Genomic DNA, 24,799 nt, shown 5'->3' with positions numbered 1-24,799 from the left:
CGCGGTCGAGGACGAAGCGAGGGCCTCCACTTCAAAGTGCGCAGGTATGGAACGTCTCCTGGAGGTGATCAAAGCGAAGGAGGAGGATTTGGAAGCGCGCTCGAGGCGCAATAACGTACGCATCGCAGGCCTACCGGAGACTACCAACACAGGGAGGATGGAGACCTACATTGAGAATCTGTGCAAGGATCTGTTTGGTGCGGAGGCCTTATCGCCACTTTTCATCGTGGAGCGGGCGCATAGATCGCTGGCCCCGAGACCACCGCCTGGCGCCACACCGAGGCCAGTAGTGGCGCGGATCCTCAATTATCGTGACAGAGACACGATCCTTCGACTTGCAAGGGAAAAGGGGAAAATTCAACATCAAGGCAACTCCTTGGAGTTTTATCCAGACCACACGGTAGCGGTCCAACAGGCCCGCAAGGAGTACACCGCCGTGAAGGCCAAACTGCGTGACCTGCACATTGTATACTCAATGTTGTATCCTGCGAGACTCAGGGTGGTATGGAAGGAGAAAGCGATTGTGCTGGCGACACCAAAGGCAGCCCAAGACTTTGTAAAAAAGGTGCAGCGCGAGATGAGGGACGACTTGCAAAAGGACCAACATCAAGACTCGGATTGACACCAGTGGCTAGATTCCAGATCAACCAGCGGTGAGTTGTATTGTGCGGATCACCTATGTGTGTCATAACTCGGCCACTGGTGTGTGCTCTGGTGGGACGAAAATGGCGCCAGACTCTTGCATGCAGTGTTCTAGGGTTGGAGCTGTACTGACTGTCTAACTGGGTGTTGGTCGACTGTTGGGGAAGCCGGAACTGCGGTTCATTTGTATAGTAATAATTTTGACTATGGCTTTTGGCTTCCCCACATTACCGTGCCCCCCTTCACACTGCACTGACTACCGGAAGAGGTTTGGCGGGGCGCCAGTTTACTGACTCAAACCGGCGGACTGGATCCCGCCCGCAGTACCCATTGTTGTATCTTCTCATCGTGCACACTAGGGTGAGACGACCATATGGCTGATGTACCTTGTGTGGTGTGAGCCGGTAACTATGCATCCACCTCTGCACGTCTAAGACAATGCTACTTTTGCCGACGGCGCATATACTACATGGGGTATTTAAGACACGGGTCGAGATGTGAACTGTACTGATTACTGCCGTATGCTGGAATTGATGTCGACTGGTTCTGCCCCTCACATGGGGAAATTGTTATGACGTTGTTGGTGTGTTATTTGGGAGTGATGGGGGCGGCGATGAACGATCACTCAAACTGCGTAGCTAAACTGTTCTATAGCATTGCCTGCACCCGTCTATCGGGTGGAGAGTTGTGCTCCTAGCGGACCTCCAGGAGGGTAAAACCCACTAAGAGTTCTAATCTGGGCACTGTATTTATGGTTAATTGTTCTGGGGTATGGTGCACTGTAGGGGTGAGGCTTCGGCAGGTTGGGGTTGCTGGAGTGGGTGGGTTGTGGGGTGGGGGGTTGTTTAAATGTATGCAAAGACCGACAGAGTTCGAGGTATCTATCCTTTTTGTTCCCCTGTGGGTACGGACTGCCATTGTAGTGCCTAGGCTTTATACTAATGATAGGCTAACAAACCTTCAGGTGTTGAAATGGGTAAAACTGTCAAGTAATGTATTATTCGAAATTGATGGGTTCTAGGGGTACGGGTGGGAGAAGCTTGAACATTATTACCTGGAACATTAGAGGGTTCTCGCAACCTCGTAAAATTCGGCAGATTTTTGCTAGCCTGGAGAGGTGGAATGTAGACATAGCGTTCCTACAGGAATCACACCTAGCACCATGCACTCACGCACATTTGGGGACGAGGTGGGCGGAGGCGGCCTACAGGGCCTCATACTCCTCCTATTCTAGAGGGGTGATCATATTGATTAAGCGGGGGGTTGGTTTCGAGTCTCACCACGTTACACAAGATCCCTCTGGCAGGTTTGTGTTAGTATCAGGTACACTAAGGGGACAGCGAGTAACGTTGTTTAATGTGTATGGCCCGAACACTGACGCTCCGGACTTCTTTCGGGAAGTCTGGGACCACTTGCAACGACATACTAGTACACACATATTATGCGGGGGTGACTGGAATATGACCCTACAAGACGGCTTGGACCGCTCATCTAATTCCCAGGAGCAACACAAACAATCACGCCTATTGGTGAGTCACATGATGAAAGACCTAGCTCTGGAGGATCTCTGGAGGCTGAAACATTCTGACACACCCGGGGCCACACACATAACGGCATCGCATAACAGCTGGTCGAGGTTGGATTACTGGCTAGGCTCTAAGGACCTGGCACTATGGGTTCGACAACTACAGGTGCTACCCCGCACGCTGTCGGACCATAATCCGGTCCTGTTACAACTAGAAATTCCACAATACACACCTCCTCCCTTTCATTGGCGTTTCAATTCACAAGCCCTCACTGACACGGTGTATGCAGACACCATTAAAAAAGCGATTAGGGATTACTTTGACTTTAATGCACAGAATACTGACGACCCGTGTCTCCTCTGGGAGGCATTTAAAGCCACGATCAGAGGGGTCTGTATTAGCACAACTATAGGGGTACTGAAGGATATTAGGGGCCAAATTCACCGCTGCGAGCAACAGATGAGAGACTTGGAATCGTTATATGAGGCAACTCAAGATGTTTCCCTTCTATCTAAGTTGCGCGAAGTGCACACTGAACACACAGACTTCCTGGAGTCCGAAATAAAGTACCGAGATCGCAAACACTTAGCTAGATCCTTTGGAGAAGGGGGTAGACCGGGGGCTGCACTAGCCCGGAAAATCTGTGAAGGCCGTGGTCCAACAGCGATACTCAAAGTGAAGACTAGGGAGGGCATACTGCAAACACAAGCTACAGACATATTGAAATGCTTTGTCGACTCCTTTGGGTCGCTCTATCAGTCACAACCCACAGCTCCTGCGGCAGAAACGTATGACTACCTACACAATGTGGCGATTGGCTGGCTGTCGGATGCGCACAGGGAATATCTAGCTAGGCCCATCACGGTAGACGAGGTGACCGAGGTGATCGGATCTCTTCCGAACGGTAAGGCGCCAGGCCCTGACGGGTACACCTCGGAATTTTATAAACATTATGCGGACGTCCTTGCACCACATTTGGTGGCCATGTACGGCACCTCCTTTGAAAAATCGAGGCTCCCCCCCACACTGCGAGAGGCCATGATTATCGCCCTCCTTAAACCATCCAAGGATCCGGAGGAGTGTGATTCATACAGACCACTATCTCTGATCAATGTGGACTCAAAAATCCTCGCGAAACTGTTAGCGGGGCGACTGTCCCCCCTAATGACTAGTCTAGTCCTGCCGGACCAATCTGGCTTTGTGCCAACCAGATCAACCACATATAACACCAGATCCCTGTTTGCGCTCTCACACTATCTTCAACCTTCGGTTAAAGCGGTGGCTGTCATGCTCGACGCTGCAAAAGCGTTCGATTCCATTGAATGGCGCTACATGCTTACAGTCCTGAATAGAATGGGGTTTCCTAAACGGTTTGTGGACTGGATCTCCTTGCTCTATACCCAACCGTGTGCCAGGGTTAAAATTAATGGCTATGTGTCGGACAAATTTGCAATTGAACGGGGCACGAGGCAGGGCTGCCCGCTCTCGCCTCTCTTGTTTGCTCTAGCGCTGGAGCCGCTGGCCTGCATAATACGTCAGAACTACAAAGAATCTGCTTTGCAATTTATAGCCAGACCACTACACATATCGCTATATGCGGACGATATGTTGCTCTATGTTCGTGATCCAGAGACGCACCTAAACCCATTGTTAAGGGAGTACATCAGATTTGGCGGACACTCGGGGCTAGCGATCAATTGGGCTAAATCCTCTATTATACCCCTTACGGACACCACCTCCCCCTTTGCTGTGGATTTTCCGTTGGAGTGGCAACGAGACCCGATTAGATACCTGGGGGTCATGTATCACAGAGACCCAGAGGAGGTCCTGCGTGCGAACTACGGGGTGGTACTCTCAAAGCTGGAAGACAGCATCCAACGCTGGATACATTTGCCACTATCGCTGGCCGATAGGATAGCAATTGTTAAAATGAACGTGTTGCCTAAATTGTTATACTTGTTTACTAACATACCGATCACGCCGCCACAAGCAATATTCCGTCGCATTAACTCCCTGGTGAGGACTCTGATATGGGCGGGCAAGCAGGCCCGTGTTGACCTGCAGACTCTGACACTCCCATTTGCACAAGGAGGCTTCAGTGTGCCCGATTTCCTTCTCTACTATCTCTGTGCACAGGCGCAATATGCGGCATACTGGTACCATACGGTCCCATACATCACACATGTGGCTATAGAGGAGAGTGATGCGCATCCTGTTCCCCTCTCGGCAATAGTCTCGCATGCACGTCCCCCACTACATGGCAGGGATATAAACACGGTGGATACTACGATCAAAGCGTGGCACAGACTTGGGCAGCTGGCGCATAAAACCCCACTGTACGCGCCGGCCATGCCATTACACCATCACCAGGCACTGTCGGTCACAGGGGAGAAGGTCGGAATGAACTTGCTGAGCAAGGCTGGAATTGACAAACTGGGGGATGTATTCCGAGGGGGCACATTTGTGCGCCTGGACCAACTGACTTATATACAGAACCAAACCCCCATGTTTCGCTTTACGTATTACAGGCTGACCAGAGCGTTGAGGGAGCATTACCCGTTGTTTCCATCAGAACCAGAATGCCTTGCACCACTGCAATTATTGATCACAACTAACGACTTATCCCACTTAGTATCTAGGCTGTACTCAGCTGCACAAACGGAATTAGCAGGGCACGCACTGAAGGCCAAAGGGCGGTGGGACACATTCTTAGACGCACCATTGACAGATGTAGAGTGGACCAGCGCTTGCGCACTGACACAAATGTTGACACCTAATGGTAACTTACGAATTATTCATTTTAAATTTCTCCACCAGGTGTACTACACACCGACGAAACTGCTTAGATTCGGGTTACAAGAAGAGGACAGGTGTAAAAGATGCAACAGGGAGGGAGCGGGGTTTACACATTTGGCCTGGAACTGCGCCAAAATAGCGAGGTACTGGGTGGAGGTCACTGCCACATTATCGGTCATACTGGAGGAAGAGGTGCAATGCACGCCCAAGGTCTGCTTGTTGGGAATCGTGCCACAATTTAGAGCGTTAAAACGCAGGTTTTGTGCGATAGCCTTATTATTAGCGAAACGTCAGGTGGCACAATGCTGGCACAGTCGGAAGGTGCCGACGAGAAAAATGTGGTTGCATGACATGTCCACCTGTCGTGACAGACTACAAACTTATGAGGAGCAGTTACCAGCAAAATCCAGGCCAAAGAATATTTGGTGTTATTTAGAGGCATACCTCGCCTCAATACAGGATGTTGAGGAGGATGAACACCTCGTTTGAATAAGTTAGGAATTGAAATGCTTGGCGCACGAGGTCGAGCCCAGTGACAACGGTCTATGGGTGGGAACTGGAATCAACGTCACAGTTGAAGTCTAGTATGTAAGGGATAGTACTGTAAGGTCTTAGTTGGGGTATGTTGTTTTCTGTTTTTTCTTACCTATAGAAGTAGAAAATGTAAGACTCACATCTTGTTGTCAGCTGATAGCCGCCGTGAGACACGTGGGGTGGCTCAACCTCACAGTGAAGAAATGTTTATGTTACACATGATTATGCAATGATGAATGTTCATACAAACGTGGCGAGCCGGCCCCCGGGTTGTAGGCTCATGCTGTGTAAACCACTTGTGTTAATAAAGGTCTTGCACAAAAAAAAAAAAAAAAAAAAAAAAAAAAAAACTGTACGACATTCAACTCCCTTCACAAAATTTCACAACACTCTACACCACTCCACGCCACTCCACGTCACTCTACTCCATGTCACTCCACGACTCACTACGCCACTCAATAACACTCTAATCTATTTCAGTCAGTCAGATTAGCTTTATTCGATTTTAGTTTAAAATCATAAAAGCAACAACAATACATAAGTAAATACCATAACATTACATTACAAAATTAATATCAGCTATTAAAAGACAAAATTAAATAAATATGACGAATCAGCTAATCAATATAGAAACATTTCAATATCAAATAAGACAGGAGTTTACTTGCTACTTACATATTAGTTACATACTGCCGTGTCAGTTAAGCTAGAACTCTTGAATGGCCTCTTTGTAGTTGGTTCTTAAAAAATAGAAATTTTAAACAAAGGTTCAAAACTATTAGAGGCTAGAAGGTTAGTGGTGCTAGGAGCACAAGATCCCCTTCCCCGGGAGTTGTATTTCTTTGCCGTTGATCTTTGTAGCGGAATGTGTAGGAAGCTCGGGTAAAAATCATGCAAGTCCCAAATACAAATGGGACCATCTCCTTCTTTGGGTTGGCAAAATCGTAGGTAGGGGACGATATTCCTGTTCTTAAATTTGATTAGCACCAGGTCCCCAGCAGTGTCTTTGGGCAGCGTACCTAACCACCCCACCCTCCTAACGGTCAGGATTCCGCCATCGAAATCAGGTGGCAAAGCTCTATTATTCTGTAGCCAAAAAATAACCTTGTTAAGCAGGCCCTGGTGTGATTCGTGTTTTCCCTGGCTAAGTGCAGGGACCCCAGAGAGGACTGACACATAAGCGGCGGCTTCGGGAGGTAAATTAATACGTGGCATTCTTACCAAAGCGGCTCTTGCCACTGTGTGAGTTGCTAGCACAGGTTTTAATGTTACTTTAGGGCCTGTTAAGGTAGGTATATTTAGAGGCAGTAATTGAATTTCACCATTCTTACACATAACGGGCTTAAGCTTTTCGGGGGTGATGGGAGGATTAGGGCAAATGGGTATTGCCATTTTAATGGTTGATGGAGAATTCTTTTTAATCATTTCCTCAATACTAGTCAGCCTTTCCCCCAAATCAGTAATTTTAATAACCAAAGGTGATATGACAGATAATAACAGTTGCTCGAACTGGGCCAGTAAAGACGATTGAGGGGACGATACCGGGTCATCTATTTTATCTGCAAGCATATCCTCTATTGATGTGGTTGGGTTAGGGGGGGATGATGTAAGGCTGGTGCACAAATTTTGAATTTTAGGTTGGTTATCATTGACATTGACATTTTCCCAGTCATGCTTCCATTTCATATTAAGGCCCTGGGGCAGTACATTGGGTTGAGTTAGGTCTTTATTTAAAGGTAAATATAGGTCCCGCGGAGTGCCATTTAAAGTAACGGAGTTATTGCCCATAATAGGGGGGAGTGATGCATCCGGTACATACTTAGTGCCACACAAGGCATTGAGCTCCTCCCAAATGGACATAATTTATCATCAAAAACGCCGAAAAGCGGCAATACACAGTGCAATGTAAGTCAATAAGTAAGTAAGTAAGAAGTGTCTCAATACCTCCTCCAATACAAAAGTCATGTGGAGTGGCCAGTCCCGTCCTCTTCTGGCCTCTGAGGGCCGTAGAGGGCCCGCCCTTTGCCCGGGCTTAGCCCGGCACGTCCCGCACGCGTCCCGCGACGCGGAGGGAGTCTCCTCCTTTTCAGCACCTCCGGGCGCGCAGGACCAGGAAGTGACCCGCTCGGCCTGCTGGGAGCTGTAGTTCCCCGGCAGCCGTATAGATGGATGTCAACGGCGGCGGGGGGAACAAGCAGCGTGTGGGCCCCAGCAGCGGCGTGTGGCGAGTCCCAGGTAAGGCTGACCGCAAAAGACCCCCCCAATCTATTTCACTTTAAAACACTTCACACCTCTCTCTTTACTCCACTAACTTTTAGCCATGCTGAACAGCAGCCACGCTGGTGTACACCCTGGCTAAAACATTTTATCAAAGCTAATATCTCTTGCATAGACGAGACCTATTGGCTTTGCCAGTGCTTATGGGTTAGTGCATTTTTCAGCAATTTGAGGTTGTAGTTACAAATGTAATTTAAATATAACATATCATGTTATTCAATACACATATTTACAGAATCACAAGTGGCGTAACTGTCAGTGGGTTAATCGTTTAAAAAACATTTTAATTACAATATAAAAATACAGGTTATCTCGCAGGCAAGAACTAAAGTTTCCTACTGTAACTACAGATATACATCAATATAATACTTAAAGACAGTTCTCCATTGAAACAAAAATACATTGTTACATGTTTACAATGAGTTGTTTTTTTTTTAAACTCAGAAAGTATATATCGTAACTCTGAGGACCAAATTGGACAAACTCAGTTAAGCCTGGTTCCAGGGCTTTAAGTAGGATGAAAAAACTGGGGGTCTTTCGCAGAGGTGTGGCCGATGTAATTAAGGGCTTGGCTTAAAACCAGTACGCTGAAAATCAGTGCTGTCATTGCATCCAGATATATAACACAACAATTAACATTACACCTACAACAAGCCAGTACTATTGGCTTTGTCAATGCTTGTTAGTTGCATAAGATAAATAAGCAAAGACATTGGCTTCATTGTATAGCATATTAATATGCTTCAGTTCTGTAATGGTTAGACTGTGAAAGCAATATAATGAGTCTTTTTGAAGTTACATCAAAGGCAGTGAAGGTTGGTACTGCCACAGAGTTAAGATACATTGTTCATCCTGAGGATGAGGGCTAAAATAGAGAGCCCGAAAGGGGCCCCATCTCAGCACCTGCTTTTTAGAACTGCTGTGCTGAGCACCGGCAAGACCCGGCCCACCTAAAGCCCTGCCTGGTCCCACTCTTAGGGCAACAGGTTCACCTACCTTTTGGTATAAAATTATTTGTTTTTTAAATTCGCAAAATGTGCAATAACCTTTTAGTAAATGATTATTTGGTGAGCCTTTGCACATACAATTTATTGTTTCTTTATGTGGAAACCTTTTCTCTTAAACCCCCGCCAATTTTGAGGGAGCACCCTGCATTTTCCAACTCTGGAAACAATGCTTACTGTTTCCAGGAATGCGATGGGCTCGAAATCTTTTAGGGATACCCAGGGCTCTAAGTGGGCCGGGTCCTGCCGGTTCTCTGCACGGCAGCTCTTACAACCAGGTGCTGAGACGGGTCCCCATCGGGCTCTCCATTTTTGCCTTTAGGGTGAAAAAAAACCCTCAACTCTTCGGTAGTACCAACCTTCACTGCTTTTGATGTAACTTCAAATATACTTTTTTTTGTTTGTTTTCTCTAGTGCAAAGTCGGCTGAAGGTATTGAGCACTTTACATGAGCACCAGTTACATTACACAAGGACACATTAATTTTTTTTGAATCACAAAAATTTGAGCCGACGTCTGGCTCAAACCTGCTTTTGTAGCTCGAAAGTCGGTAGCTCTAGCCTTAGCCACACTCCCGCCCACAAGAACGAGGCACTTTCATTATTATATACAAGTTATGGTTGTTGCTAATTTCTCATATGCAACTTACAACCATTGACAAAGCCAATAGTCCTGGCTTCTTGTAGGTGTAATGTTACTTGTTGTGTTATATATCTGGATGTAGGGACAGAAGCAGCAAAGTACCAGTGGGGCAGCACACTGTGGAAAGTACAGATTTTTAACGTAAATGTTTTAAGCCACGCCCTTAATTACATCGGTCACCCCCCCCCCCCCCATATGAGAGACCCACCCCCGCCCCCCAGTTTTTTTATCCCACTTAAAGCCCTGGTAATACCAAAAAACGTACAAGTAAGTGGGTGTTTGCAATCTTACCCGAGCATCCCCTTCCTGGAACTCTCACCACTCCACCTGTGAGAGCAGGTTCACTGCCATGTCATGTTACACACTATTAGCATAATTTTATGTGTGAAGATATTGAGTTAAGAGTTTAAGTTAACATTGTGTGACTGAAAAATGTGAACTTTTAAAAAGTTGATGAAAAAGGTGTAAATAGTTGTGAATCAGGCTGGTGGTGTAAACAGGGCTAAACTAAACTTGATGCATAAAAATCCTGAGTTTCGGGGTACCGGCAGTGAAGATTCATGACAATAAACTACACTGGAAAAATTGGGAAGGAGGTGATATTTTTACTCTTGATTAGCCGTGAGTGGAAAATGTAACTGCTGACTTTGACTTCCTGAAATGGACCCTAACCCCTTGCGTGCTCGTTACAGAACCATTCCGTCACGAGCCACGGTGGGGCTGTGCTGGTGACGGAATGGTTCCGTCATGGCCCGGCCGCTGCGCCTGCACGGCGCTGCTTCCGCGCCTGCGCTGGGCATTCCACTGAGCGGGTGGGGCCGTGACGGAACCATTCCATCACAAGCACAGCGCCACCGCGCCTCGTGACGGAGTGGTTCCGTCACGAGCATGGCGGCGCCACGCAGCCACCCCTCCCCCCTAGCGCCGCGGCGGAATTACCGCCGCGGCCAAGGGCTTAATTGTAAAGAGAGAAAACAATGCGTAAAATCCAAACATTATTCCGATGAATCAACTGGAGGATGGTAAGGGTCATCCCTGACATCCGGTTGTTCATGGTTAGGTATATAATGTATTATATATTACTGGAGAGATCCAGGAATGACCCTTGCTCAGTGCTTAATTTGCTCCTGCCATCGCTTCCAATGATAGTAACAACACAACTACTAACCATTGCACTACTACAAGTGTGACAGTTCAGACTATTCAATGCCCCCATTGCCATTAGAACGGTGGGAGGTATTAGTCATTTATGTATATTGAATAAATGAACAACTGTTGTGCTTTTCTCTAAATTAGACAGACAACACCACCGTGTGGCCGACTGTCTTAAGTGTCGGCGCTGACAGTTAAGTGCTGGTGCAGAGCACCGGATACCACTGGCTCAAATTAAGCACTGCCTTGGCTGCAGTAAACTGTCGTCTTGTGTAGCTAAATGTCAGATTGAATCAAGTCTTGCATAACGTAAAGGTTAAAGCATGGGGGTGAATGGTTGTTGCAGTTCCTTAAGTAAAGTTGATCATGGATCGATATATATCAGTAGAAGGGTACTATAAACATTTTGGACACCGTTTAGTATGACTAGCCTTATGTGACACAGAATTTAATATTACCAATCATTATTTTCAAGTGTATTAGTCTATTATGTAAAATAAGCTATCAAAGACTACAACTCCCAAAATGCAATGGTTTGCTAAATGAAAATCTAGGACTAAAAACATTGTATTTTGTACAAACCCCGGGCTTCGTAAACTCAAGTGAACTGCTGCAATTTTTTTTTATCTATTAACAACATAACTATACTTTTCTATACTAGTTAGAACTTCCTAAAATACTATGGTCCGTATTATGAGTATGTTGGTTAATTTCAACACCATACATAAACCCCTGTTTACGCAAGGGTCGGAATTACGATACGAGTTGAAAGGTATTTATTATCAGATAATTATCAAAAGCATTGAATACCTCAAGCTTCCTTAAATTTTGGCAGGGGAATACTGTGAGAATTTAACAGGAGAAATGTATTGGTATTTAGCATATCCTGCGCATTGTTGTGTGGTAAACACTAAAATGTACGTTACTCCCCCCAAACTCGTAATGAGTGCTATTTATCGCAGCCAATATGGTTATTTATCAGGTGCGCTATGTAGCGCCTACACTTGTAATTAGGGCCTAATTCTTATTGTACGTTTGATTTTCTTGTCTTGGAAACTGTGGGGTATATTATCAAGGGGTTTTATCTCCGCTTTTTTGGCTTTAAAAGCCAAGAAAGCGGAGATAAAATTATCTCCCTATTACCAAGCTGTCGCTAACACCAGTTAGCGACAGCTAATAGGAGATAGCGACCATCATGGGCCCCACTTTGCATGTCAGTGATATTTATCACTAATGATATGCAAAGTGGGCGTGCCAAGATGTTAGCGACTGGAAACAGTCGCTAACATCGCTATCTCCTATTACCAACTTTTGGAGATATTTGCGCTAAGGGCGAATATCTCCAAAAGCTAACACCTGCCCTGAGCAGTTCTTAGCCATGTTATCCAATGGGAGGTGGATAACATGGCTAAGAGCATTTGCTCGATAATGCATGAATATCGCTGACTTTTCAGCGATATTCATGCATTGCGGGCGTTTTTTATCGCATTTGCGATAAACCTTGCTAATAGCAAGGTTTATCTGCGATAAAAATCGCCGATGTGCGGCGATAATTTTTGTCTCTAAACAAGTTAGAGACAAAAATTATCGCTAGTTGTTGATAATATACCCCTGTATTACTGGAGACTTGAAAGTCAAGGTGATAATCCATTCCAATATGATATTAAGAAAAACCAGCTAATCCACAACTCACTTTTTAGTTTAGTCAATGTACTATTTTTTAACACTCAAATGCATGCAGGCTAGTACAGCTTATGTCTGCGTTCATTAATTTTTGCCTGGATCATGGGATATCCTTTTACCAGCACCACCATTGAAAACAGCAGATGCCACAGTACCACAGCGTACTAGCTAAACACTATTAGAATATTGGAATGTTGAGACCTCCATTGAAAACAGTGGAGTAGCTCCAGGCTGCTAATGGCTCATAGACGCCCAGAGCATCAACATTCTAATGTTTGATTTTCACAGCTGTTGCTGTTAGCAAAGGCCTCATGGAACCCAAGGGGAATTCAACCCCCTCTGGCTCCGTGAGGCCTCTTTTTTTTTTACAAATTAGAACAATCTGCCCTCTAGGGGCGGAATGTTCTAATAGCCTTAGAGCACTCCATAGTGGGCCCTACCAGTCATTAAAGGCCCACTCTCTTGTGCCAAATCTTTGATTATTAAGCCAGGCAAAATAGACATGCATTTTACACAAAATGTGCATCTACAGAACATATGTAATCTTGTAAAGAAACTCTGCATGGGATGCACTTCTTTATACTGTTGAGCCCGAAGAAGTCCCCCAGGGCGAAACGCGTCGGCTACTGGATCTTATCTGTCTGATTAATTTTTTTAATGCAAAAAGCACAATAAAGAACTCCTTTTGAAAAGAAACAACGTGGAATTGCAGAATTCTTCCATGTGTAAATAAAGATTGTTCTACATCTGAACTTTACAGACTTTATCATTGAGTGCGGAACCAATTTGTGTTTTAAGTTATTTTGGAATCTTTTCCAACCATGGAGTAGAAAGGGGTGTACTCCTTGGTTCCTTGTACCAGTAACTGCTTCCCTTACTGTATATTGGCAAGTGTGGATCCTTTTTGCTTCAACCCTTCTGTCATTATTGTATAATCATCAATTATGTTTGAATACATGACTTAATCATGGTTGTTTTTATCCCTTGAATGTGCTCTCAGAGGTCTGTGTAGGAATACCCCCAAAACTGTTTTGTGGCAAAAAAGTGCATGTCGTTTATTCGGGTTCTCTGTGCAGGGTGAAAATGTTAAAACACAAGGAGAAAAATAAATATCGCCCTTAAGTTCCCTAACATGAACAAGGTTTGTTCGGAGCCTACCAAGCAGGAAGAATAAGTACAGTGGCGGCCCGACCCATCGTTTGGCTCGGGCCTTTAACAAGGGAGCGGGCCTTTAATGACCGGTAGAGCCTGCTACGGAGAGCTATAAGGCTTTTAGAATATTTCGCCACTATTTGACTAAGGGAGTTCAGCAAGTTCTACAATTTTATATTTTTATTGATTGCAACAAAAGTTAAATATCACAGCGAATACTGACAGAATAAACAATTTTGTTAGGTCTGTAAGGTCGGAACAAACGCATGTACACTTGAAATTTAGTTACATGGAAGATAATGATGTGGCAGGTATGTTCTGATAGTTGTCGGGGCCAAACGGATGACACATACTACTGCCGACATGTGTTTTGCCACAAAGGACTTTTTCGTGTAATGATTTCTTGAAGGTAGAAAGTGGGATCCATGTCTTGCATGTGAATATTCACATTGATTTGTAACAGAAAAAGACTGTGTGACGATTATGTAGTATCTAATCAGATAAATCTGGGATTTAGGGAACGTTGTACACAGAACCAGTGAGGAGAAGTGGTGTGATAGCGTGTATACTCGTAGAAAGTGTCGCGGACTAGTCATCCTACCAACTCTTCATGCTGCAGATAGAGTCGAATGTAAGCTGCGTCACTGAGATGTTGGTCACTGCATAAGGTCAGTGCCACAGCTCATGTCACCACAAGGGCTACCAACTCATGGGTGAGATGGCTAGAATGGGGCTTCAGATTACTAGCTAGAAAAACAGCTAGGTCCAGGAGTATGGCCTTTTCCTCTGTGAATCAGAGTGTGCCCCCTTATATAATAAAAGAGGTTACCTTCCACCTCACTGCTTTGTACACCTGGGATGAGATGCCTCTGCACAGGTGGGTGATCTGTAATTTGATGATGCAACTTCTCAGATGATGTCATTTTGAGATTGAGAAAACTGTGATCCTATGCACACGCTATTTTCAAGTTATGGTGTCATATTACCACTGTGAAGCCATTTTATACATATTGTAAAGACACAATTTCCTATGATCAATAAACTTTGTTGAATGTTCTTTTGTTCTTTATTTTTCAATAAGATTGCCCAGCCAACACGTGTTTCGTCGTGGGTGATATCCCAAACGACTTCTTCAGGGTTGTGGAGCAGGTAAATTTATTGCTTTCTCCCCGCCGATTCTACTTCTGTCCTGGCTGTGATTATGTTGCCTCGAAAATTTCAATAATACTGTTGGTTGCTGTGTGCCCAGCAATTTAATCTGATCCTCATTAATTTTCTAATGCAATATTCTTCGTGAGTGCGTGACCCAGTTCAGTGTGCCGGGGTCGGCCATCTTTAAGCGAGTACGCTTAGGGTTGAATATGTCTCAGTGAGTGTCTGTCTCAGAGAGTCAGGAAGGGAGGTCTGTCAGAGGAGCATACAAATTTGATAATTTTCTAATGCAATATTCTTCGTGAGTGTGTGACCCAGTTCAGTGTGCCGGGGTCGGCCATCTTTAAGCGAGTACGCTTAGGGTTGAATATGTCTCAGTGAGTGTCTGTCTCAGAGAGACAGGAAGGGAGGTCTGTCAGAGGAGCATACAAATTTGCTAATTTTCTAATGCAATATTCTTCGTGAGTGTGTGACCCAGTTCAGTGTGCCGGGGTCGGCCATCTTTAAGCAAGTACGCTTAGGGTTGAATACGTCTTAGTGAGTGTCTGTCTCAGTGAGGCAGGAAGGGAGGTCTGTCAGAGGAGCATACAAATTTGCTAATTTTCTAATGCAATATTCTTCGTGAGTGTGTGACCCAGTTCAGTGTGCCGGGGTCGGCCATCTTTAAGCGAGTACGCTTAGGGTTGAATACGTCTCAGTGAGTGTCTGTCTCAGTGAGGCAGGAAGGGAGGTCTGTCAGAGGAGCATACAAATTTGCTAATTTTCTAATGCAATATTCTTCGTGAGTGTGTGACCCAGTTCAGTGTGCCGGGGTCGGCCATCTTTAAGCGAGTACGCTTAGGGTTGAATACGTCTCCGTGAGTGTCTGTCTCAGTGAGACAGGAAGGGAGGTCTGTCACAGGAGCATACAAATTTGCAAACATTGCTTTGTTAACATAAGTGTAGGCAGAGATAAAGTGTAGAGTTGACGTTCTAGTAGTTGTGGTAACATAATGGTATGTGAAATAAGCTCAAGTTGCTAATATAGCAGCTGATTCACTCATGACTGGTATCCACCAAGGAACTCTTAAACCTTCCAGCACCTGATGAAAATAAACTGTTGCAAGGAGTCTTGTATTTTACATTTTCGTGGCATGGGCTAGGCATGCACTTCGAAAGTATCACTGACTTTATGTTAGAAAGGTAGACCTTGTTCCCTCGAGCTGCAAGTTACATCTAGTTAGTGCTTCTGAAAAGCTGTTTTTTGCATGTCAGATGTCCATAAATATCCAAGGAGCCTCCAAAGAGGAGTCTGCATGGCAAAGAGTAACCCAGATTGCATTGTGTTAGACTATGGGGTCCAGGATTTGATCCTGTTATATGCTTAATAATATTAAACACAAGGAGATGATGGACGGAGTGCTGAAACTTTTCAGACACTCACCCGCAATCACAGATCTGGGTTGAATCCATCATCACTGTTTAGCTCACTCCACCACCCCAGTTCAGACATGGCCATATGCAAATCAGTCTGACCCTGTGCCTCATGGGAACAGTCCAGCCTGAACTGCCTAGCCAGTTCTTCCCAGAACCTGGGGCCGGGTTCTGGGTAACACCCCTCACCAGCCAGGCTAGCTTAAATCCAGTGAGCAAGGGAGCCACGTCTGGGCATACCTTGCCAACTTAGGACGAACAAAGCAAACACAAGAAGATGATGGACGGAGTACTGAAACTTTTCAGACACTCAGCCCCAGTCACTGATCTGGGTTGAATCCATCATCATTCTTTAGCTCACTCCCCCAACTCAGTTCAGACCCAGCTATAGGCAAATCAGTCTTGACCCTGTGCCTCATGGGAACAGTCCAGCCCGAACTTAATATTATAAAATATTTTGCGATAGAGCAAATGTGTTCGAGCTTTGGAGAGATATTATTGACTGGATGGTGTCTAACTTTATGTCCCTTTCATGTCCAAAGTACTGCCCTCCATTTCCATTAGGACTTGATAGGTTCCTTTATTTCACCTGATGATATTGGAACTAGGAAATAATCCCATCATTTCCATTTATGGTATCAAGACTCAAGCATACTCCCTCTATTCCATTGGTGACATAGGGACTCGGACAGACTTCCTTCATTTCCATTGATGAAATAGGGGCTTGGCCAGACTCCCTCCATTTCCCTTGACAGTAGAGGACTTTGTCTGATGCCCTCAATTTTCACTGATTGTATTGAAAATCATACACACTCCCTCCATTTCCTGACTTTTGGAAAAAAGTAAATATAGAGGAATCCTGCTGTCATATCACCCAGTTGAGTTTTTGCAGAAGTTATTTGCGCCTTTTTGAGACTTTGGTTTTGCTAATGAAATAACTATACAAAGTTCACCTATTGACAACTTGGGCATTCTGCACACATGTCTTGGTGTATAGAGTCCCATTATACATCACTCACCAGACCAGGCAACTGGCCAGGATCCCACTTTCATTTGAGGGCTTCAGGCACTGGCAGCAGGTCAGCCACCATCCCCTCATCACTAAAGGTTGGAATCGCAGGACACTGGCAGCAAGCCTCAGACCCGCACTCTAAACAGAACGGCCGACCCCAGACGCGGGCAGCAGGTCAACCACCACCCCATTATCTTTTTTTTTATTTTTTATATTTTTATTGGGATTAAGGTACAGTAAAAGGACATATAAAGTTCATACACAATTACAGAATGCTAATAGCTCGCAATACAAATTCATATAATTACAAATAATCTGCAATAAAAATTCGAGGATAATCGTTCTAAAAGTTCTATTCGGGGGGAGAATAAAAGTAGGGCACTACATCACACCAGCTAGAGAGCCAGAGGTATTATGATTGAATTCATGAAAACATATCATACGCATTAAATTCTAGCCAGCCTCCAGTTTGTTACAGGGGCCCAGATACGTCCACCCATCTCACGTTTCCTGATTCCTTTAAATTCATATAGGCATGATTCAATATTGTGAATCCCCAACAATCTGGAGAGCCACATCTGAAAGGACGGGGCAACAACCTCCTTCCACCCTGCAGAGATCAGGATCCGGAGTACAGCAACTGATATAAAAACGAATGCTTCTGGATCTTTCCCCAAACTTAGCTTTGAGTCTGTGCCAAACAACATCAAAGTTGGGGATAGATCGATGACAAGACCTAGCAGCCCCTCCCAAAATGTTGCTATCTCTCTCTTGATAGGATCCAGCCGATTGCATTGAGAGAACATATGCACGATATCTGCTTGACCTTCATTGCATCTGGGGCAGTTGTCATTTTCCCTTAATCCCCAGGCATATAGCTTAGCCGGGGTATGGTACAGATTGAATATTGTTTTATAGTGTTGTGCCCGAAGGTTAGAAGCTCTAAAGACCAGTTTATTCAATAAAAGGGCCAGGTCTAAATCAACATCAGGATCACCCAGTTGTGAGGCCCAATTAGATTCAGTTTTCTCAATGTCATCCTGGATTCTCTCAACTAAACAATTGTATACAATCTTGATCTTCTTACAACCTCTTGTTAATAACTGAACCAAGGGGAAGTCGATTGTTGACGACACTCTAGGTCTTAGAGCCGCAATTGTACGAGATATCTGACCATATAGGAGCCAATGGCTCCTGGGAATGCCAAATCTATCTTGTAATATCTCGACCCCAGTATCCTATCATCCTCCAGGATATCTCCCAAGGTGTTAATCCCCAATCTTTTCCAAACCTGAAAGTTTCTATCTGTTCTCAGTTGAGGAAAAATTTTAGAGTTACACAAGAGTAAGTAAGGATTTAGTTTAGGGACATTGAAAAATCTCAAAATCGATTTCCAAACTAGCCAAGCGGCGGATAGAGTCTTTAAGCGTGCATTTTTGTAAAATCGCCGTTCGGTCTCACAAAGCAATAGACCGGATGCCTTATCACCCAGTAGCATTCTAAAAATCGGTGGCAGGTACTCTCCATCTTGAGTCTCGGACCCGTCATCATATTCCGGTTGAACCAGACTAGACATTTGAATCAAAAGACAGGTCCAATGATAAAGCCTTAGGTTCGGAAGGCCCAGCCCACCCTTTTCCCTAGGAAGGGACATAAGGTTGGTAGATCGTCTTATCCTACCATATTGCCATACAAATCTTATAAAGGTGGATTCTATATTTTTCATAAATTTATCCTCTATTATGAGTGGGATGGCGTGAAACAGATATAGCACTTTGGGAAACATTAACATTTTTAAGGCGTTCACCCTTCCTATTAGGGAAAGATGCAGCACATCCATTCTCTTGAGTTCTTTTTCTATATCTTTTATAAGTGGGGGTAGTTCTCCTCAACTATTTTTTCCACCGAGGCGTTGATCTTGACCCCTAGATACGTGGCAGATTCCACAAAGCGATAATCAGATTTAGCAATATTTTTAGAGCAGATGATCTGCGTTTTGGTTTCATTTAGTAAATAGCCTGATTCTGTGCCAAAAAGTTTAGCCATCTGCCCCAGAATAGGAAGAGCCTGTTGTGGATTGGTGGTAATCACTGCCAGATCATCGGCATAGGCCAAGATTTTATTAGAGTAGCCATTGCAGATCACCGGAGTTATCTCTGTACTAGCCGATATCTTCTGAATAAGGGGGTCGATATAAAGGGCAAAAAGAATCGGGGAGCAAGGACAGCCCTGGCGTGTCCCTCTCTTGATATTAATTGCCCCAGATTTCTCGCCCATGACTCTTACCCTTGCTACAGGGTCGACATACATTGCCCTGAGGGCTCCAATAATTCTGGGGCCAAAGCCTCTCCCAGCCAATACATCCCAGAGAAAGCTCCAGGCGACGCGATCGAATGCCTTTTCTGCGTCGAGCAGGATCATGGCCATCCCACCCCCCGCAGCAGCCTGGGCGTCAAACAATGATATTGCCCTTTTAATATGGTCCGTAGTATCACGGCCAGGGACAAACCCATGCTGCCACGGAGAAACGAGACCGCCAATGACCCTGCTCAATCTTTTAGCCCAGATTTTTGAGTATAGTTTTGTGTCAGAATTTATCAAGGTTATTGGGCGATAAGAACCTGGTTTTTCTTTCGGTTTCCCTTTTTTATGAAAAATCATAATATTTGTTTCATTCCATGAGTTCGGAACCACCCCCGAAAGTAAAATCCCCTTAAATAAATCTACTAAAATTGGTAGAATTTCAGCTTCAATTGCCTTATAAACTTCGAGGGGAATCCCATCTGGGCCTGAGGCCTTTCCCGAGGCTAATTCCCGCAGAGCTGCTTTAACCTCTTTAGATGAGATATCTTGTTCTAGGTCTTCTTTCGTTAATTCATCCAATCGGGGGCCCTTATCGGGCCATCCCTCCCCTGTTTTACTACCTGGCGTTTCGTAATCATATAGCCTTTGATAAAAGCTCTCAAAGACCCTAGTCATTTCTTTGATTTCTCTATAATCTTAGCAATTGCGTTCTTAGCCTTTACCTGCCTTAGCCGGAGGGCGAGGGCTCTCCCTGCTTGTTCCCCGGTTTCGTATCTCTTTGCCCTCGCGGTCTGGAACTCTCCTATAGCTTGTGGGTTAACTTTTTTTGGAGTGCTGTTTTAACAGTTAAAAGTATATTTTAGCTTTCTTCACTCCCCCCTCCAATGGCTATATCCCTTTATCATTAAATGGTCGAATCCTGAGTCAGTAGCAGCAAGTCTCACACCCGCCACTCTAAACAGAAAGAGTGACCCCTAGACACGGGTCCAACATCCTGCCTCTGTCAACAATATGGAGGTCTCAGATACTGATAGATGGTATGAACCACACTCTATTTAAGAAAGAGGACCTCAGACTCTAGGCTGCAGGTTAGTCAATCAATCAATCAGCATTTTTAGAACACACCGTGTCCCCCCAGGGGCTGTCCAGGTGCTACGCTGCAGGTTTCTTTCGAAGAGCCAGGTCTTGAGTTACCTCCAGAAGGGGTTCAGGGAGGGTGCAGTGTTTGAGGCTTTGGTGAAAGAAAGAGCGTCCTCCGTTGTGGCTACGGCAGATGCGTTGAGTCTGTGCGAGGGCGAGGTGGGTGGAGCGAAGGTTTCTGGATGGTTGGTCACCCCACACTATCATTGAAGCAGAAGGCCCCAAGATATTAGCAGCAGGTCCGACACCCCGCTACTATCATCAAAATGGGGGATCCCAAACATTGGCAGGAGGTCACCACCACGCGCTCATTAAAACCATGGGCCCCAGGCACTGGCAGCAAGTCCAAAAATCTGCCACTATCATGAAAATGGAGGACCCCCAGATATTTGATATTTATTTGATATTTATTAATTTATAAAGTGCCCAAATCACTCCTGAAGGGGTATCTGGAGAAGCGTGGCTCAATGGTTAGAGCGGCAGACCCTGATGCAGAAGTCTGGCCCGAGACCAGGGTTAAATTCCCGCATCGGTGGCTCTTGGACTCAATTTCCACGGACCTGATAATTCTCGCCTCGGTGCCTATTCTAATCATGGGTCCCACTCTGCAACTCTGGGCAATAGCTTGCTTAATCTCCACAACGGCCCCAGCAGCGCTTGGATGCCTGGCTTCACCTTGGGGGTGCCCAGGAGTGGACATTTCACAGGAAAGCCAGGATGGGTTCCACAGCGGTATGAATACAGCGCTACGAGACCTCTGGGTAGAAGTGCGCTATATAAATACAAACACACACACACACATCTCCGCACTGAGGAAAAGCTATAGCTGGTCGAGCCTATACATCAGTTTAAAACAGTGCAGTTTTGAGGAGCCTTCTAAATTGAAGGTAGTCAGGGCATTGCTGCAGGTGGATAGGGAGTTGGTTCCAATAAAAAGGAGCTAGGTGAAAGAACGCTTTGCCCCCCAGGCACGCTTTTTTGCACCGAGGTACTGGCAGCAGGTGAGAACTGATGCATTAAAGTCGTGGGCCCCAGACCCTGGAAGCAAATCCAACTCCCCGTCAATATCGTTAAAATGCAGGGCCCCACAGACCAGAAGCAGGTCAGAGCCGCCACTCACATTAAAACTGTAGGCCTCAGACGCTGGCAGCTGGTCATAGCCGTACAGTCATTTAGTAAAGGGCTATTATCACTAGAGAAAATTATGGGGTAGCAGATATTTCCAATATGTGTGCCATGAAAATGTATATTAATCCAAAAGGATTTTGGGGTACGGGCCTTACCCACTATCATGTCATGCTTCATCATAGGACGGTGCCCCGAATGGGACAGTAAGTCGCCTATCCGGGCACGTCAAATTGTTCTACGAGTTCTCTTTATGGGCACCAAGAAATAACCAAAAATACCTGGGCTACCTACCCTTGTGATTCTATTCTATTTATCTTGTTATAGGTTAGGAGCCTGCCAAACAAAAGCAAGTATTTCTGTTTTTATTTATATACAGTATTATAAATGCAGATTAAGAGCAGAGGGTCGGACGGGTGTCTTGATGACAGCTACAGACCCCTTGAGATGTAAATGATGGACTGAAACATGTTGGCTTAAAGATCTGAAAACCATTGCAGTTTTCTCAGATCAAATACCCCCTTAGGTGTTTGACCTTACCAGGGACCTGGACAAGTAAGGTCCAGTGGAGGGTACCCTTGGTACTTGTTGGAATGAATGTCCTTTTTCATGGCACACATACTGAAAATATCTGATCTCTCCTTTTCTTTATATATATTAGTATCAAAAGGGAGGACAATTCGTCATTGTTTCCTCTCTCTCCAAAGGAGTGAATACATTTAATGGAGACACCAGCCATGGGCTCAGGTCAGAGCCCCAGTCTCATTAAAACAGAGGGTCAGTATCTATTTTGACTCTGTAATGATCTCAATAAAAATTTATGTTTAAAAAAAAACAGAGGGTCAATTATTCTGAAGACAGGTCAGATACCTCTTCCAAACATCCCAAAATGGAGGCCCCCAGACTCTGGCAGCAGGTCAGAGCCGCAAGGTCAGTATAACCCAGAGCTGCAGACACTGGCAGGCTGATGGGCACCTCACCCACTATCATTAACATGTAGTACCCCTGAGAGCCCCAGCCGCTCAGGACCACTGTGGCATCAAAACCAATGCCCTTAGTGACCGGCAGGCTTGGAGGGTGGCTTTGCCAGGGAACCCTCAGCATATTTTGGAATGAGGGGCCTAATCATGGCCAGCTTTAGGGCAGTGCAACCGGTGCAGTCGCACTGGGTGCTGACCTGGGGGGGGGGGGTGTTGATCGTAGGGGGGGGTGTTTAGCAATAACTTACGATTTAAAAGCAGCTGAAGGAGAGTTCCTTTGTGCATCCAGATTTCAGGCAGCCATAAAAATGTCATGATAACTCTTGTGATTAATGTTCCTGCTAGAGGGAGAGTTCGGAGGTTTGTCTAGTGGCAGTTTTGACTCACCATAAAGTAGCGCAGAGGGTTAATATGCCTGCTGCAAAGAACAGATGTACATTTAAAGGGGATAGCCGAGTGGTTTAGTAAAGCCAGCCTTTACTAGCGCTTTAAAAAAAATGAAATGTATGCGAGAGAGCGGCTTTGGAGAGATGAGGGGCACTTTTGCTGGGTCGTAGTCAGGGAATCTGAGGAGGAAGTCAAGGGGGGAAATGGGGGGGGCGGGGAGATATAAAAGATTGTCACACCGGGCGCGACCAGCACTAAACCGGCCCTGGGCCTAATCATTTTGCCTCACACCATTATCTCAATGTGGAAATGCAAATTTTGAGGGCCAGCAACCAAAATGTTTAGGAACACCCACCCCTCTGGAAATATCAGTAAGGGACCCACAACATTTCTCTCAGACTGGCCGCCATCACATTAAACTGAAACCTTGGGCCGAGCGAGGTCCTTTGAGAAAGAGGACAGCCCCAGGCACCACAGGGTCTGAGTCTGGCCCAGAGACAGCCTGCTGCGATGCAGTAAATATGACATGTACGCAGCAGCGAGGGGAGGCGTTGGATGCCAATCACCCCATGCACATAGCACCTGGAAGTAGGGGTTGCTAGGGTGCTGCAGCACGACCAAAATAACCACAACTGGAGGTCAGTGGGTGAAAGAGCAATAAAGATGCCTTTAACCGGTTCTGTGCTGATGACGGAACCGCTCCGTCATCAGATGCGGTGGCGCTGTGCTGATGACGGAGCGGTTCCGTCATGGCCCGCCTGACGCGCCTGCGCGGCGCTGATTTCGCCCCTGCGCGGCGCGTTCTATTGAGCGGGCGGGGCCATGAAACACACTGCGGGTAGCTGTGCGCATTATAAGTTTAAATAAATAAATAAATGATCGCTCCGTCATGAGCACAGCTCAACCGCGGCTGGTGGCGGAGTGGTTCCGTCACCAGCATGCGCCCGCCGCGCAGCCCTCCCCGCCCCCTTAGCGCTGCGGCAGCGATGTGGTTAAATATGTTATGTTATGTTATACTACATTTATAACGCGCACAGCTACTCAGGAGTGTCCCAGCGCGAAATGCTAGTAGAAGGAGGCAGAGGAAACAAACTTAACAGGAGTTAGTTGAAGAGCAGGGTTTTGAGATGTTTTTTAAACACTCTAGTGTCTTGAATGTTGCGCAGTTCTATCAGAAGGGAATATTGTTCTTATCTTGTTACAGAGTTCAAACGTCAAGCTCTATCTCCTGACAATCACTGCTTATTCATTTAGCATGGAGATTTGAGTTTACTTTTCATTCTTTAGCTGGAAAGTGAGAAGATTTTGTAAAGCGAACTATGTGACAATCTTGCTGGTTTCCTGGTGGGCCGGAAGGGTGGGGGCCAGTTTGTTTTTTGTTACTGGGGGCTGGTTTTGCAGCAGTGCTGTAATATCGACCCCCCTCTAACAAGAGCAGCAGCAGTGTTAACATGGTTATTATCATTTCATTTTTCGGAGTTACGGGCTGGGTTGGGGCGGGTGGGGCTGGGGTTACGGGGAGGAGTGGAGAGCATACTACGCGTGCATGACGGTTTAGCAGTCATGCGCACTTTGTATGTTCCGCACCAGGCTGCAATACACAGCCTCGTGGGAAACAGACGCAGGATCCCAGTTCCCATCCGAGCGCCGAACCTCGGCACTCATACCCATCACAATAATAATAATAATAATAATAATATTAATAATAATAATCCACATTTTTGTAAAGCGCACAATCACCCGTAAGGGTCTCTAGGCGCTGGGGGCCGTCGGGAAGATTAAGCGAGCTATTGCCCAGAGTCACATGGTGCTGGGATAACCTGCCGCCGGAGCCGGGGATCGAACCCTGATCCCCAGATTCCAGCGTCAGTCGCCCTGG

This window comes from Lissotriton helveticus, chromosome 2_2 (genome assembly GCF_964261635.1).
Source record: "Lissotriton helveticus chromosome 2_2, aLisHel1.1, whole genome shotgun sequence".
Taxonomy (NCBI): Eukaryota; Metazoa; Chordata; class Amphibia; order Caudata; family Salamandridae; genus Lissotriton; species Lissotriton helveticus.
Note: the sequence above shows the minus strand (reverse complement) of the source record.